This window comes from Rhinolophus ferrumequinum, chromosome 20 (assembly GCF_004115265.2).
Source record: "Rhinolophus ferrumequinum isolate MPI-CBG mRhiFer1 chromosome 20, mRhiFer1_v1.p, whole genome shotgun sequence".
Classification (NCBI taxonomy): Eukaryota; Metazoa; Chordata; class Mammalia; order Chiroptera; family Rhinolophidae; genus Rhinolophus; species Rhinolophus ferrumequinum.
In genome coordinates this window covers 48,980,188-48,995,934 of record NC_046303.1, presented here as the reverse complement: position 1 = coordinate 48,995,934, position 15,747 = coordinate 48,980,188, and the positions used below count along the sequence as shown (strand labels likewise).

General features: G+C 42.6%; 1 non-coding gene and 1 pseudogene across 1 annotated transcript; both read left to right on the top strand.

Annotated features, from left to right (window-relative positions):
- The first annotated feature begins 10,851 nt into the window (after nucleotides 1-10,851).
- Nucleotides 10,852-11,751, top strand: LOC117012390 (voltage-dependent anion-selective channel protein 3-like; annotated as a pseudogene).
- A 2,065-nt stretch (nucleotides 11,752-13,816) lies between these two features.
- On the top strand, nucleotides 13,817-13,889 carry TRNAV-GAC (transfer RNA valine (anticodon GAC)). The gene has a single exon. It is a non-coding gene; the product is annotated as a tRNA-Val (tRNA).
- The last annotated feature ends 1,858 nt before the right edge of the window (nucleotides 13,890-15,747 follow it).

The window sequence follows — 15,747 nt, the reverse complement described above, 5'->3', positions numbered from 1 at the left end:
ATGAGAGAAAATGTGAGAAACTGAAAGTGAGTAGGAAGAGTGCTGTCAGGGAGTTTTCTCGGAGGAAGTGAGCTGAAGGCACAGAGTGGCAAGAGAACCCCAGGCAGACATGGTCCAAGGTAGGGAAAGCTTGGTGAGCCTCAGGAAGAGCCACTGGACGGAGCAGGGGGAGAGACTCAGATGGACAGGAGGCGGGGACAAGGTCACAAGAGTGGATTTTGTGTTAATTCGTTGGGAATACTTTGAAGGATTTTTGGGACAAGGCATGACCTGATCTCTTAAAAGATCACTCTAGCTGTTGTGTGGAGCAGTCGGAACCAGTCGGAAGCTGTTGCAAGAGACCAGGTGAGACAATGTTAGTGTGGTCCCGGGATGATGACAGTAGATACAAAGAGAAATGACTAGATTCAAGATATATTTTATATATTAAATATATATATATAGGAATTATAAATATATACATATATATATATATATATATACATATATCTAGATATATAGATATATAATAGGAATTGGATGCAAGAGTAAAGGAAAGAATGACTCCCAGGTTTCTGGTAGAGCAACTGTGTTAGGTGGAGATGCCATTTCTTCAAATGTGGAAAACCAGAGGAGGAATGGGTATTTTAGGGGACAAATGGGAGGAATGTTTCGTGAAGATCAGAAGTTCTGTTTGTTCATGTATGAGATTACTATGAAACACCCAAGCTTCTATGTCAAGAAGGCATGGTATACACATGACGGAAGCTATCAGCAGGTCTAAGTTGGAGGCATCAATTTGGGAATGTTTAGTATATGGATGATATTTAGAGCCACATGTATGGATGTGATTACTTGAGCAAATGTGGAGGGAGAAGAGCAGATACTTAGAGGTTAGTAGGAAGCAGAAAGCTAGTAAAGATCGCTAAGATGAAGCATTCACAAAGAGAAGAGAGAACCCAATAGGAAGTGGTTCCCTGGAAGCCAGGGCTATGAGATATTTCATGAAGGAATAGTCAACTGAATCAAACATTGCTGGGGTTTTGCAACGTGAAAGTCATTGGTGGCTTCGTTTCCTAGGGCTGCCATAACAAATTACCACAATTTGTTTGCTTAAAATAAATTGATTCTCTCAGAGTTCTGGAGACTGGAAATCCAAAATCAAGCAGGGCTTCATGCCCTCCAAAGACTACAGGAGAATCCTTCCTAGCCCTTCCAGCTTCTGGTGACTGCTAACGGTTCCTGGCATTCCTTGGCTTATAGAAGCATCACTCCCATCTGGGCCCCCATCTTCATGCGGCCTTCTCCCCATGTTTCTCCTGAGTCTCAAATCTCCTACTGCCTTTCTCTTACAAGGACATCTGTCTTTGGATTTAGGATCCATCCTAAATCCTGGATGATATCATCTCAAGACCCTTAACTTTACCTCTTTTTCCCAAATAAGTTCATGCTCACAGGTCTGAGGGTCAGGACTTGGACATATCTTTTGGGGGGTTAAAACTATTCAGCCTCCTACAGTGAGTGACTTTAGAAAAAAGCATGCGTGATTGAATGCTGGGGGCCAAAGCTAGATGAGAGTGGTTTGAAGGAAATTCAGTTGCGTAGACAAATCTTGAAGTTAAAAGGCATGAGGGAGTGTTTGGATTTTGGGTTTTTTTGTTGTTGTTTGTTTTGTTTTTCAAGGGAGAAAAGACCAGATTACAATTATATTCTGGTGAGACTGGGACAATAGGGGAGGGAAAGGTTGAAGAAGCAAGACAAAGGACAAGTTCCCCAAGAAGGGAAGTCCTTGAGAAGGCAAGAGGGAGGTGAACCCAGATATGCGGAGACACTGGCCTTTGTGGTGTTAAAAGATTAACTGAGGCATATTAAAAATTTTAAGAGTTTCTTTGGGCAAAACTGGATTCCAATCAGGCAGTGCCAGCAGGAAGTGTTTAGGAGCACTTCACCAACAGGAGCTCAGGAAGAGACTTTTACAGAGAAAAGGCAGAAGCATAGTAAGGAGAATATTCATTGGCTATAGCTTAAAGCCTATAAAACAGCCTATTGGCTGTTTGTGACGGGTTGTCCGTAATGCTTTGATTTCATAACCTTGAGACATTTGTGTGTAGGCTTAGATTTGGGATTGCTTACTTAGGACACAACGACATTGAACCACTCGAACCTACTGGCCTCCTTGTTTAATTAATTTAACAACAAGAAGAGGGACACTTCTTCCAGGGAAACAGGGAAGAAGTCAGCTTGTAGATTCTCTCTTGGGAAGATGAGGGAATTCTCATCCGATGGCTTCCATTTTCTCAGTGACCATGGGGCAAGCTGAGTTTGTGTGAAACCTTGGGAGAAGTTTGAGAAGAGTAAAGAAAGAATTAGTTACTAATGAAACTGGATTGCCACACAGTGTTGAGCACATTTGAGATCCATGATGAAAGCAAGATCCTGGTATGGAAAAGACAGTCTTAAAGCGTGGTTTGAGCACGCCAAGAGTAGATAAGGCCACGTGGAGCCAAGGCTCTCAGGCAAACGAAGGCAAATTTCTTGTCAATTTGCCTCAGGCCCAAGTGAATATGTTTACTATTTTGCAGAAGGAAAACACAGAGGAAGCCGACTTGTAGCTTGGCAGAGAGTAAGCACATTGCAAATAAATATTTGTACAATTGGATTATTCACAGTCATAAAATGTCAGTGTGGTGCTTCTGGCACCAAGGATGCCATTGATCTGTTGGTTCTGAGCTTTGTCAGTGATTGGTGCCCCATCACTGCACTATCCTGGGTGACTTCTAACTCCGTTTTGAAAGGACCATATACATTCTGTGTTTCCCAAACCTGAAATTCTGAGAAGCCATCTTCGAAACTAGTCATGGGCTTGGAGAATCAATCTGAAAACCAGAAATGATCATCAAGATTCTCTTCGACGTGAAGAAACTGAGACACAGAAAGGTCAAACGAGGTACAAAGACTACACAGCGGGCTGATGGGCAAACCTGTTCTCCTTCTGATCTTGTGCTCTTTCCGTTGTAACTCATGGCCTCCTGTAGAAATAAACTCCATTTACAGACTTCTTCCTAAGCTACTGTGGGTATTTCCACGTAGGCGTTTGAAAATTCTATGTGTCTCCTAGTTGGTTTACTCAGGTCTCTGGAATTTATTTTTACTATGCTTAACTATTTTTCTCCTTTTTTATTTTTTCCCATTAGATAATAACTACTTGCCTAATGGATTATTTCTTGCTTTCTGATCTGGTTGGGGCTCTTCCAGAACAGCAGGTTTTATGGATCCACATTTCTGAGCAAAGTTCCCAGGAATGTATTTTAATAAGCCTATTTTCTATTCATTACATCTTTACAAGCCATTCAACTAGAAAAATAAATGAGGAAGGTGCAGAAAAGCTGAATGCCTCAAAACTCAATGTGTTCCACACAAGCCTGAGTCACTGCAGAGCCACTGTGGGAAACGCGCCAGCAACTGAGAAGTATTGCATTTTTTGTGACAATTCAAAACACAAATCTGATTTCAGGTCATTAACATTGGAAAGGTTCTCTTGACTTAAGACATTTTGGAACTTTTCTGGGTTTCCTCCTTCACCTTCAAATGTTACGGTAAATTTTTAATCAAAGCAAACATCATTATCACAAAAGTGTGCAGTTCCTCTGTAACCTCAGTATTATGGAAGCTGCTATTAAAATAGGAGCCTGTGTTAGGATTTTCATTTTCTCTCGATTCACTTCACTTCCCTATCTGATTTCCTAGCCAGTCTTCTCACTAACCCCCTCCATCAACCCCCAAAATCTCTCTCATGTTTCTGAATAATCCAGACACAGTGTTGGGGGCTAGCAGGAAGAGGGTAACAGTTCTGGCAGATTATTGAAATAGAGCAAAGGCAGACCCCTAGAGAAGTGAAGAGAATGGGGAGAAAAAACATGAGGCTGGGCTTCTTTTGGCGTGGCGGGGGGCGGGGAGAATCAGATGCATGTTTTTGTTCTTGTTTGCAATTTTTACAAGTCTTTTGGTCTGTCCAGCTCAATACACTGAGAAAATTTTGATATGGATTAGATGTACAGCATTAAGCAGAGAACTGAATTTCTCAGCTAGAGGACATACTCGTAGCCAGAGAAGTTGCTTCCCGGTCCCGTGCTCACCTTCAAATGCTTGAAGAGTGTTCCCGCCAGGTCTACAGCCGAGCCCAGCATTGCTCAACATTTTAATTAATGAATTGGCATTCAAAGTAACCTTGGTGAATTAAGGCCATGAATACAAACAGATGGATTTACAGACTAGCTGTTACCTTTGGGGAATCCAAGGGAGGTTTCTGGTGTTGGAAATGTTCTGTATCTTGACTTGTAGAGCTGGTTAAATAAATATAATCATTGATGAAATATTTATCAGGTGTAATACTTAAGATTCATTCATTTCACTGCGCACTTTGAAATTTAACAGTTTACACACAGACAAAAAAGGTAAATGGCACACTTGGAGTGGACTTGTCTTAGCAGAAAGAAGAAAGTTACAAAGTGATTTGAGTACTAAACAGAAGCCCATTTTTCTCCCCAAACCTACCAGTTGCAAAGGAGGGGTTACAGCCATGGTTGAAGATAGCAAAGGGCGTTTGAAAGTTTCACATGATATTGTTGGACCCCTAAGAGCTCCCTTTACTTCCCACATCCAGGAGAGGCTACTCCTCCCACAGACCCTTCAGAAGGGAACTGAAGGGTTTTTGTGTTGTTGTTTTTTTGAAAAATTGAACGGGGCACTGAAATTCTAGATCCAAGATTACCAGGCCCAGCAGAGAAAGTTACCTTGCGGTGAGGGATAGGATGAGGCATGAGATTGTCTCTTTTCATCATAAATTGTAGAATATTAATTTGTTGTTTTGATTTTTTTTTTAAATTAGAGCATAATGTCAGTATGCCTAAATAACGATGAAATATATGGGAGCCATTAGGTGAGCTCACATTAGTGTTTACGAGAATACAATACAATGTTTGGTTCTGGGCATGGCAGCTTAAAAGGTTGGATCAGAAACCACAGAAAAACTGCAAGTGATCAAATAGAATTGATTATAAAAAATGGTTATGGAATCCACTTTCCTGGAGGTAATCAAAAGTGGACTGCCTAGAATGGGTTTAAAAGCAATCCTCCTTCATAGCGGGATTTACCCAGCAGAGATTTTGTGCTAGTAATGCTTGGTGTGGATTACCATATGGGTTACATTGACCTTCCGGGCCTTTTCATTCAAAACCATATATATTTCATGTTTCCTTGGACTTCAAATTTGTCTTTATAGATGCCCTTAAAGTTCCAAGGGGCTGTCTTGTTCAGTGCTATATGGTTCCTAAAATAGTGGTGAGAATACAGTTGGCATACAATAAATGTTTGTTGAATTTACAAATGGAGTCAGTGGTGTGCAGGTAAATGTGGAACATCCAGTTTTGAGGGTGACAGGGAAAGCATTCGCTGACTTCTGTGATGTTAACATGCCCAGCTACCAGCATGACCATGCTGGATGAAGAGGGAGGAGAGGTGCCCAACTGACACTTGTGACCTGGGCAAGCCAGCTCCAGCACACCCTGATTCTGGCTAATGCCACAGACGTGCTTATGAACAGTAATACCATTTTAATTCACACTAAACTCTATGAAATAATTAAATCCACTAGTAAAGCCAACAAGGAGAATTTTACTATCATTTGGAAATGACCAACATTTAAACCAACAATTTTTTACCACTTTTTATTTTTCTTTTAAACTTATTTCTGCTTGAAAAGAATATTGGGACAAAGTGAATGTCTTAGTTTCAAAAATAATAAAGAAGCAAATATCTATCTTGTATAAGCAATCCACACTCTGTGGGCTGTGCTCCAAATGTTTCATTTGGAACCTAATATAGTCTTCCAATTAAAGGTTATATCAAGGGTGACTAAGTTGCAGGACAACCCACAAAGCCCATAGATTCCACAATGCACTGGAAGTCCGATATCAATAGTAGTAGTATTTTGGGAAATGCATTCTCAGTTTCAGCCAGGGAAGACCATATTATATGCACCTGGCCACCATCCCAACCATGAGAGACCGTACCCTTGGACTTGCCATCTGCCAACCGCCAGGAGAGTAAAGACTTCTGGCTGCACCCAGAGCAGACTCCCAGCTCTAAGCCATCCCTGAACTGCTCTAACATCAAGAAAGTGGCCAAAAGGACAAGGATTCCCCTGGTAGTGGTGGCAGTGGTGGTGATGGCGGTGGTGGTAGCAGTAATAGTCGTAGTTGTAATCGTAGTAGTAAACTAATAACATTATTAATTATGTGTTTCACAGCTTGTCTAATTTAATCCTTGCAATGACTCTATGATATAGGTAAGATTATTACCCTCATTTTACAGATGAGAAAAGGAAAGTTTATAGAGTTCAAGTAATTTGGTCAAAATTACACATCTAGTAAGTGGAGAAGCCTCTTGGGAAAGAGTCTTTGACATAATGTGTAAATTGTGTAAATAGAAGGTCATCCTGCATACAAATAATTTAGAAAGCTCAAAGAATGTTGTTGTTCATAAATTTTGCACTGGGCTTCAATTAGGTGGACCTAAATATGGTTTAAACAGACCTAGTCAGTGTGATGGGAGCAAAATTTAGGCTCAGTTTATAATATGGTGTTCTGAAATACAGAAATAGCTTCAAAAATGAGACAGAACATAAAAGAAAGTCTTCATGTAACAACTGGTGAAATCCAAATGAGGTCTATATCTGAGTTAGTAGTATTATACCAATGCTGATTTCCTAGTTTGACAATGACCATGGTAAATGGTTATGTAAGAATATTGTCATTAGGAGGAGCCTTAGAATGGGTACATGGGAACTCTGTACTATTTTGCAACTTCTTGTGAGTCTTAAGCTATTTCAGAATTTTTAAAAAATTAATGAAGTACTGTAAAAGGGATACCATAGCACCAGATCTATTAGCCCCACACATCTTCTCATGCCAACCTTTGTATGGTGGCCACTGTCTTCATATTTTCTATTTTCAAGTTTTGTAAAATGGATTTAAATTGTGTTTGAAAATGTTTTAGCAGTTTTGCTTTTTTAGATCAGTGAAGAATAAGGCAAGGCTGTACACTACTCAGTAGGTCTGGCACTATTTTGGATAATTGAATGAAGACTGAGATATAACCTTTTTTTTAAGATGATGGAATTCTTTTTTTTTTAATTGGGGAATATTGGGGAACAGTGTGTTTTTTCCATGGCCCAGCAGCTCCAAGTCAAGTCATTGTCCTTCAATCTAGTTGTGGAGGCTGCAGCTCAGCTCCAAGTCCACTAACTGTTTTCAATCTTTAGTTGCAGGGGGCATAGCCCACCATCCCATCCGGGAATTGAATCAGCAACCTTTTTGTTAAGAGCTTGCATGCTAACCAAATGAGCCATCCAGCTGCCCCACCAGTAGCTCAGCAGCAGCTTGTTGTCTTCAATCTAGTTATGGAGGGTGCAGCTTACTGACCCATGTGGGAATTGAACCAGCAACCCTGTTGTTAAGAGCTCGCACTATAACAAACTGAGCCATCCAGCCACCCTAAGATATAATTTTTGAGACATAAGTTCCATAGAACTTGGTGTACCTGTTAAATCACCACAGCTGTAAATCTAAAACAGGCTTCTGTGTTAGCCCTACCTAACACAAAGACTAATATTATGTCACTTCTAGACTGTGTTCTGTTTTTAAGAACTCTAAAAACGCAGCTCACCAATAAAACAACTTGGTGAAAATGAAATTATCAGGTTCCAAACTTATGTCTCTCTTATGATTTGCACAAGAACATTAAGTGTACCGCAGGTCCTCAAATAACATCATTTCATTCAATATTGTTTCATTACAATGTTGATGAAATGCCATAGGAACTTAACTCTTGTTTATATCAATTAGTCTATGGTAAAATTGCTTTCATTATACATTGTGTTTCTATTGATGACATTAAACAAGGACTTATTATATACTAAATATAACTTTAGTTCCTATTACACTGCCACACACAACAAAGAGTCTATAGTTTTTTAAAAACTGCAACATGTAGTCTGAAACGTTATCCCAAAAAAAATATTTCAATAGGAAATTAAGGAGGACAGCCTGTGGACACAGGTTATAGAACTATATTTAGCCACGATTTCCCCCTTCTTCTCATTTTAAAAAGACTATTAAGATATAATGGTGAGATTTTCAGTCAAAATGGTGGAGTAGGTAAACATTGTGCTTACCTCCTTTCATGATTACATCAAATTACAACTAAACTATAGAACAGCAATCATTGAGAATCGCCTGAAGTATAGCTGAACTGAAGCCCTACAACTAAGGACATACAAAAGAAGCCACTTCAAGACTGCTAAGAGGGACAGAGATGCAGAACAGGCTGGTCCCCCACCCACGTGTGACCATTAAAAATCAGGAGGGATATCTCGGCTATGAAGGTACCACCCAGAGGAGTGAGAGTACAGCACCACACCAGGCTCCCCAGCCCAGGGTTCCAGTGTCAGGGAGTGAAGTCTCTATAACTTCTGGCTGTGAAAATCAGCAGAGATTGTGACTGAGTGAGATGAGGGTGGCTGCAGTCCCAGGCGTTCTTCTTCAAGGGCCTGCACATGGATTTACTATGGATTCACTTGCTCTGACCTCCAGCACTGGGGCAGCAGCGCGAAAGATGCCAGGGACATATGGGGAGGAACTGAGTTATCTGGTTTCAGGACAAGGGCTAGAAGGGCAGCTTTCTCAGTGATGGAGGAGTTTGTGGAAGCTGTTGTATTTCTGTTGAGCCCTACCAACTCCCACCATGCAGACGCAAGCAGCCACCATATATGAGTCTCAACCTGGCTAACGCCATTTATTCACCCCACCCTGGTGATTCTGAGTCCCCACCCCACCCAACTTCAGGCACACCCAAGCCATTTTGAGTGACTTTTCCATACAAACCACCGCCTTAGCTCATGCTGCAGCCTTTGCTAAAGTCTCTCAAAGGTTCAAAATACCCAAACAAGCAGCATCTTGCTTTAGCATGTCCCATACCACCCACTGATCAGCCCTAAGCCCAGCACTAGTGACAGCCGGCCTTGGTTTGCAGCTTGGCCTCTCAAGGCACCTCCAAGCACAGTGTGGGCAGTGGCCATCTGTGGAATCTTTTGTGGCTCATGCCAGGTGGCCCCAGCAGGGCACAGGCTGCAGCTGAACTTGGCCTGTAGCAGGTCTCTTCCCAGGAGGTTCCTGGGCTGGCATGTCCAGTGGCCAGCTTCAGACCAAGCTAAAGCATCACTAGGCTGCCTCCAAGGAAAACACACCCAAAGCGCAGACTGGGCAGGCACTAGAGCCCTGCTAAAGCGAATCCTGCTTTGTAGGGTCAGCCCCTGTACCACAGCTCCTCCACTTAGTCATGGCTAGTCCTCACAACAAATCAGCCCAAGGATCAATCCTTCTCATTGATGTTCAAAGAGCAACCAAGGCTCAAATACAACAGGACACACACAACCCACACAAGGGACACATCTGGAGCACTCGGCTTTGGTGATCAGGAAGACTGCACCATTGGGCTCCACAGGACACCTATACTACATAAGTCCACTCTACTAAGAACAAGAGACATCGCAGCTCTACCTAATACATAGAAACAAACACAGGGAGGCAGCCCAAATGGGCAAACAAAGAAACATCCCAAATAAAAGAACAACAAAGCTCCAGAAAAAGAAAAGGATGGAACAAAATGGAGACAAACAATCAGACATAGAGTTCCAAACACTGTTTATAAGGATGCTTGGTGATCTCAGGGAGAACTTCAACAAAGAGATAGAAAACATAAAAATGGAGGTAGAAAACATAAAAAAGAATGAGTCAGAAATAAAGACTACAATAACTGAAATAAAGAATACATTAAAGGGAATCAACAGTAGATAACATGAAGCAGAGGAGTGAATCAGCAATTTAGAAGACAAGGTAGCAGAAAACACCCAATCAGAACAGGAAAAAGGAAAAGGAATCCAAAAAAATGAGGACAGTCTAAGAGGCCTCTGGGACAACATCAAGTGTATCAACATTTGCATCATCAGGGTACCAGGAGAAGAGAGAAAGCAAGGAATCGAAAACCTATTTAAATAAATAATGACCAAAAAAAGTCTCTAACCTGGCAAAGAAACTAAATATACAAGCCCAGAAAATGCAGAGAGTCCCAAACAAAATGACTCACACCGAGACACATCATAATTTAAATGCTAACGGTTAAAAACAAGGAAAGAATCTTTAAAACAGCAAGAGAAAAGCAGTTAGTACCTACAAGGGAGTTTCATAAGACTGTAGGCTGATTTCTCAACAGGAACTTTGCAGGCCAGAGGGATTGGCACAAAATATTCAGCTATGAGAAGGAGGACCTACAACCAAGATTACTCTATAGAGCAAAGCTATTATTTAGAATCAAAGGACAGATAAGAGCTTCCCAGCAAGGAATTCTAAAGGAGTTCGTCACCACCAAACCAGTATTACAAGGAATCTTAGAGGGACTTCTTTAAGAAATAATAATATTAACAATAACAATAATAAGGCAGTAACTAAAATACATATCTACCAACAATTAGTTTCAATGAAAGTAGATTAAATGCTCTAATCAAAAGACATAGGGTGACTGAATGGATAAGAAAACAAGACCCTTACATATGCTGCCTACAAGAGACTCACTTCAGATCGAAAGACATGCACGGACTGAAAGTAAAGGGATGGAAAGAGATATTTCATGCAAATGGAAACAAAACAAACAAAAAGCTGGAGTAGCAATACTTACCCTAGACAAAATAGACTTTAAAACAAAGGCTCTGGAAGAAGACCTTCAGCGTTGCCCTGGCGGAGTGGAGACCGGCTCTCTGGGTGGCGATATGTGTAACACACTGACTTACTGTGACTTAGGAAAGGCTGCCAAGGTTGTCTTCAACAAAGGATATGGGTTTGGCATGGTCAAAATAGATCTGAGAACCAAGTCGTGTAGTGGAGTGGAATTTTCTACTTCTGGTCATGCTTACACTGATACAGGGAAAGCATCTGGCAACCTAGAGACCAAATGTGAGGTCTGTAACTATGGACTTACCTTCACCCAAAAATGGAACATAGACAATACTTTTGGAACAGAACTCTCACGGGAGAATAAGTTGGCTAAGGGTTGAAACTGACTCTCGATACCATATTTGTACCAAACACAGGAAAGAAGAGTGGGAAATTGAAGGCCTCCTATAAACGGGGTTGTTTCAGTCTTGGCAGTAATGTTGATATAGATTTTTCTGGACCAACCATCTATGGCTGGGCTGTGTTAGCCTTTGAAGGTTGGCTTGCTGGTTATCAGATGAGTTTTGACAAAGCCAAATCCAAACTGTCACTGAATTATTTCGCCCTGGGTTATAAGGCTGCAGACTTCCAGCTACACACTCATGTGAATGATGGCGCTGAATTTGGAGCGTCTATCTACCAGAAGGTTAACGAGAAGATTGAAATATCAATAAACCTTGCTTAAACAGCTGACAGTAACAACACCCATTTTGGCATCGCTGCTAAATACAAGCTGGATTGTAGTACTTCTCTCTCTGCTAAAGTAAATAATGCCAGCCTGATTTGACTGGGTTATACTCAGGCCCTTCAACCAGGAGTCAAACTGACCCTATCATCTTTAGTCAATGGAAAGAATTTCAATGCAGGCGGTCACAAGGTTGGGTTGGGATTTGAACTAGAAGCTTAATATGGTTTTGAATAAAGCATCAGATTTGTCCCTGAAGGTGAAGAGAAATGAACCCATTATGTTTTGGTCTCAAAATTCTTCTCTGAAATTTCACAAGTGTGAACTTTTTATTCTTCCAAAGAATTGTAGTCCTCCCCACACTGAAGTTGCAAGTCCACACTAAGGGAGGTGCTTGAAGGCATGCCTGGAAATTGTCATGTTTGTGCCACATTTCAGTTTCACAGTATTGTTTTTAATGTGTTCCTCAGCAACAGTGTAGTGTAATGTTATAAAGAAATGACCCGATCCTCCAGTTTGTACATCACGTCCTGCATGTCCCACATCACTTTTTCGTAACCTGTTAATATCTTGGTCTCTGTGCTGTAATGGAATCTTTGGTTTTGCATCAGAGTAAAATAAAATAAACCCACCACATTTGAGCATAAAAAAAGAAAGAAAAAAACAACCAAAGGCTCTAACAAGAGACAAAGAAGAACCTAGTAATCCCACTTCTGGGTATTTATCCAAAGAAACTCAAAACACTACTTCAAGGGACATGCTTATCTATATGTTCAGTGCAGCATTATTTACAGTAGCCAAGATATGAAGGCAACCTGATGTTCCTAAATGGATGAATGGATAAAGAACAAGTGGTACATATATACAATGGAATATTATTCCGCCATAAAAGAATAATGAAATCTTGCCATCTGCAGCAACATGGATGAACCTAGAAGGTACTGTGCTGAGAGTGAGTCAGACCAAGGAAGACAAATGTCGCATGATTTCACTTATAAATGGAATCTAAAGAACAAAATAAACAAAACAGAAACAAACTCATAGATATGGAGAACGTTTTGATGTTGCCAATCGGTGGGGGAGTTGGGGGTGGGTGAAAAAGAGGAAGGGATTAAGAAGTATGAATTGGTTGTTACAAAGAAGTCATGGGGATGTAGGGTATAGCATAAGGAATATAGTCAATAATATTGTAATAACTATGTATGGTGCCAGATGGGTACTAGATTTATTGGGATGATAGATGGGAGCAGTTAGGGGTCAGGGTGAAAAAGGTGAAGGAATTAATACAAATTAGTAGTTACAAAATAGTCATGGGGATGTAAAGTAAAGCATAAAGAATATAATCAGTAATATGGTAATAACTATGTATAGTGCCAGGTGGGTACTAGACTAGTCAGGGGGATCGCTTCTTAAATTATATAAATGTCTAATCACTAGGTTATACACCTGAAATTAATATAAAATAATATTGAATGTCAACTGTAATTGAAAAAGGGGGGAAAAGGTGAAGGGGAATAAGAGGTTCAAACTTCCAGGTATAAAACAAATGAGCCATAGGGATGTAATGTACAGCATCATAACATTGTGATAGCATGGTACGGTGTCAGATGGTTGCTGGACTTATGGTGATCACTTCCTTAGGTATATAAATGTTGAATAACTATGGTGTACCCCTGAAACTAACATAATACTGTATGTTAGCTATATTTTAATGAAAATCTTATAAAATTAAAAGATATAATAGCAAACACTTATATAGCACTTAATACATACTCAACACCATTTTTTAAAGAGCTTTACATATATTAACTTGTTCAGTCCTCAAGACATCCCCTGTGAGGTGGATATATAATCCATGGGGAAACTGAGGCAGAGAATTTAGGCATTTTGCCCAAGATCACATATTTATTAATGGTGAGTGGTAAAGCTGACTTTTAAAATGAAGCAGTCTGACTCCAGAGGCCACTACAGTATACTGTCTCACCATATAGTATTTTCTCAAGAAAAAAAATGTGCCGTATATTTTTTCCCCTCCTTTTTAAGAGCAACCAAAACTCCTAGCTAAGGCATCTCTGATTTGTCCCTGGTTGACAGAAAATAAAAAGAGGGAATCAGCTCACAGTTTGTTCTGGCCACTCGTGTCCCCCCACTGTCCCTTTTATACCCCCCCCCCCCGCAAATACACACACTGACCCTGAGCTATAACTTCAAGGATGAGAGGCAGCTTGACAAGTCTGTCTGACAGCAAAGACCAGGCTCTTTATGCGGTCCACAGAGTGACTAAGTGATCGGTTGACCTGGGACTTTCCCAGTTTTATCACTGAAAGTTTCCGAAGTGTAGTGGTTATCACGTTCGCCTGACACGCGAAAGATCCCCGGTTCGAAACCGGGTGGAAACACCATGTGTCGTGTGGGGTAGCCTGTGGGGTCTCTGGTCCCGCTCCCCACATAAGAACACAGGATATGGTGAGGCCAAAAAGGAACACCCACGGAGCCATAAGTAAGGGAGTCATACCATTACATTCTTGCTGGCGGCTGGGTTGGAGACACAGGAAGCAGGAGACGCACTGTTTGCAACCCTCACTGCACCGCTTGCAAGCTCAGCCACCATCTTCTTGCTAGCCCCCATTTGCTGCTAGCAAAGCCATGGCAGTTATATTACTGGCTAATGGCTCACTGGTTACAGCTGACAGCCAACTAGCCACAGCTGACGGCCAACTAGCCACAGCTGACGGCCATTTACTACCTGAGCCAGCACCTTTCTATGTGAGGCCGAGAGCCTGGAAACTGCTTTTTGGGGCTCTGTCCCCACACTCCACCCCTACAGGGTCCCGCCTCACAATCTACGCGACAAGCATTTCTGCAAGGGTCCCTGTGCGAGGAGCCTGGAGGTGGATGCAGTACCCTGCACACAGCCAGGCTCTCTGGGCACAGCCAGGGTTTCTGGGCTCAGCCAGGGCTCTCAGGGCACTGCCACTCTCTCTGGGCACAGCCAGGGTTCTCAGGGCACTGCCACTCTCTCTGGGCACAGCCCGACTTCCTGGACACAGCCAGGGCTCTCAGGGCACTGCCACTCTCTCTGGGCATAGCCAGACTTCCTGGACTCAGCCAGGGCTCTCAGGGCACCGCCACTCTCTCTGGGCCTCTCAGGGTACCGTGCTGGAACAACAGCGGCTCACAGTCAAGGTGCTTACATATTCTTGATGGCAGCCTGTGGGGACAGAGCCAGGAGTGCAGTTTCCAGGCTCTTGGCCTCACGTGGAAAGGTGCTGGCTAAGGTAGTAAATGGCCATCAACTGTGATTGGATGGCCATCAGCTGTGGCTAGTTGGCCGTCAGCTGTAACCAGCGAGCCATTGGCCACTAATATAACTGCCGTGGCTACACTAACAGAAAATGGGAGCTAGCAAGAAGATGGTGGCTGAGCCTGCAAGCGGCACAGTGAGGGTTGAGAATTGTGTGGCTCCTGGTTCCTGTTTCTCTAACCCAGCCGCCAACGACAGTATAGTGGTATGACTCCCCTATCTATGGCTCCGTGGGTGTTCCTTTTTGGCCTCACCATGTCCTGCGTTCTTATGTGGGGAGCGGGAGCAGAAACCCCGCAGGCCGCCCCGCATGACACGGCCAGTCAAGCCACAAAAGCAAACATCCGCCAGTTCCACTACATGGTGGTATGTTCCCAAACAAATAGTCAAGCTGTCCATTAAATTAGGGATGGAAGGCAATTCCCCATAGTCCATAGTCATTCGCCAGGGCTGTCCTGAGGGTGAGGGACGACCTTGACCTCACCCTCATCTCCCACGGAGGACTCAGCAAGTGTTTCCTCCTGGGACTACAAGTCCTGCATCCGGGCTGCCTCAGCAAGCACTTCCCAGCCCACAGGGCCGCAACAACCTTCGCTTTCTCCGGCCTCTGCTGGTTGGGGAACCGTCCACGTCTTCCCACCTCCCTCCACGGGGGTCCAGCTCTCAGGCAGCTGCTCCTCCTGGTCTTCTAGAGACTGAGTGTTCATACACACAAACTACTCCACCGCCCTTTGGAGGGCTTTGGCCGGCACCATATCCTGCCGACTACACCATGTGTCGTGCGGGGTGGCCTGCGGGGTCTCTGGTCCTGCTCCCCACATAAGAACGCAGGACATGGTGAGGCCAAAAAGGAACACCCACGGAGCCATAGGTAGGGGAGTCACACCACTATATTCTCACTGGTGGATGGGTTGGAGACACAGGAAGCAGGAGCCACACTGTTCGCAACCCTC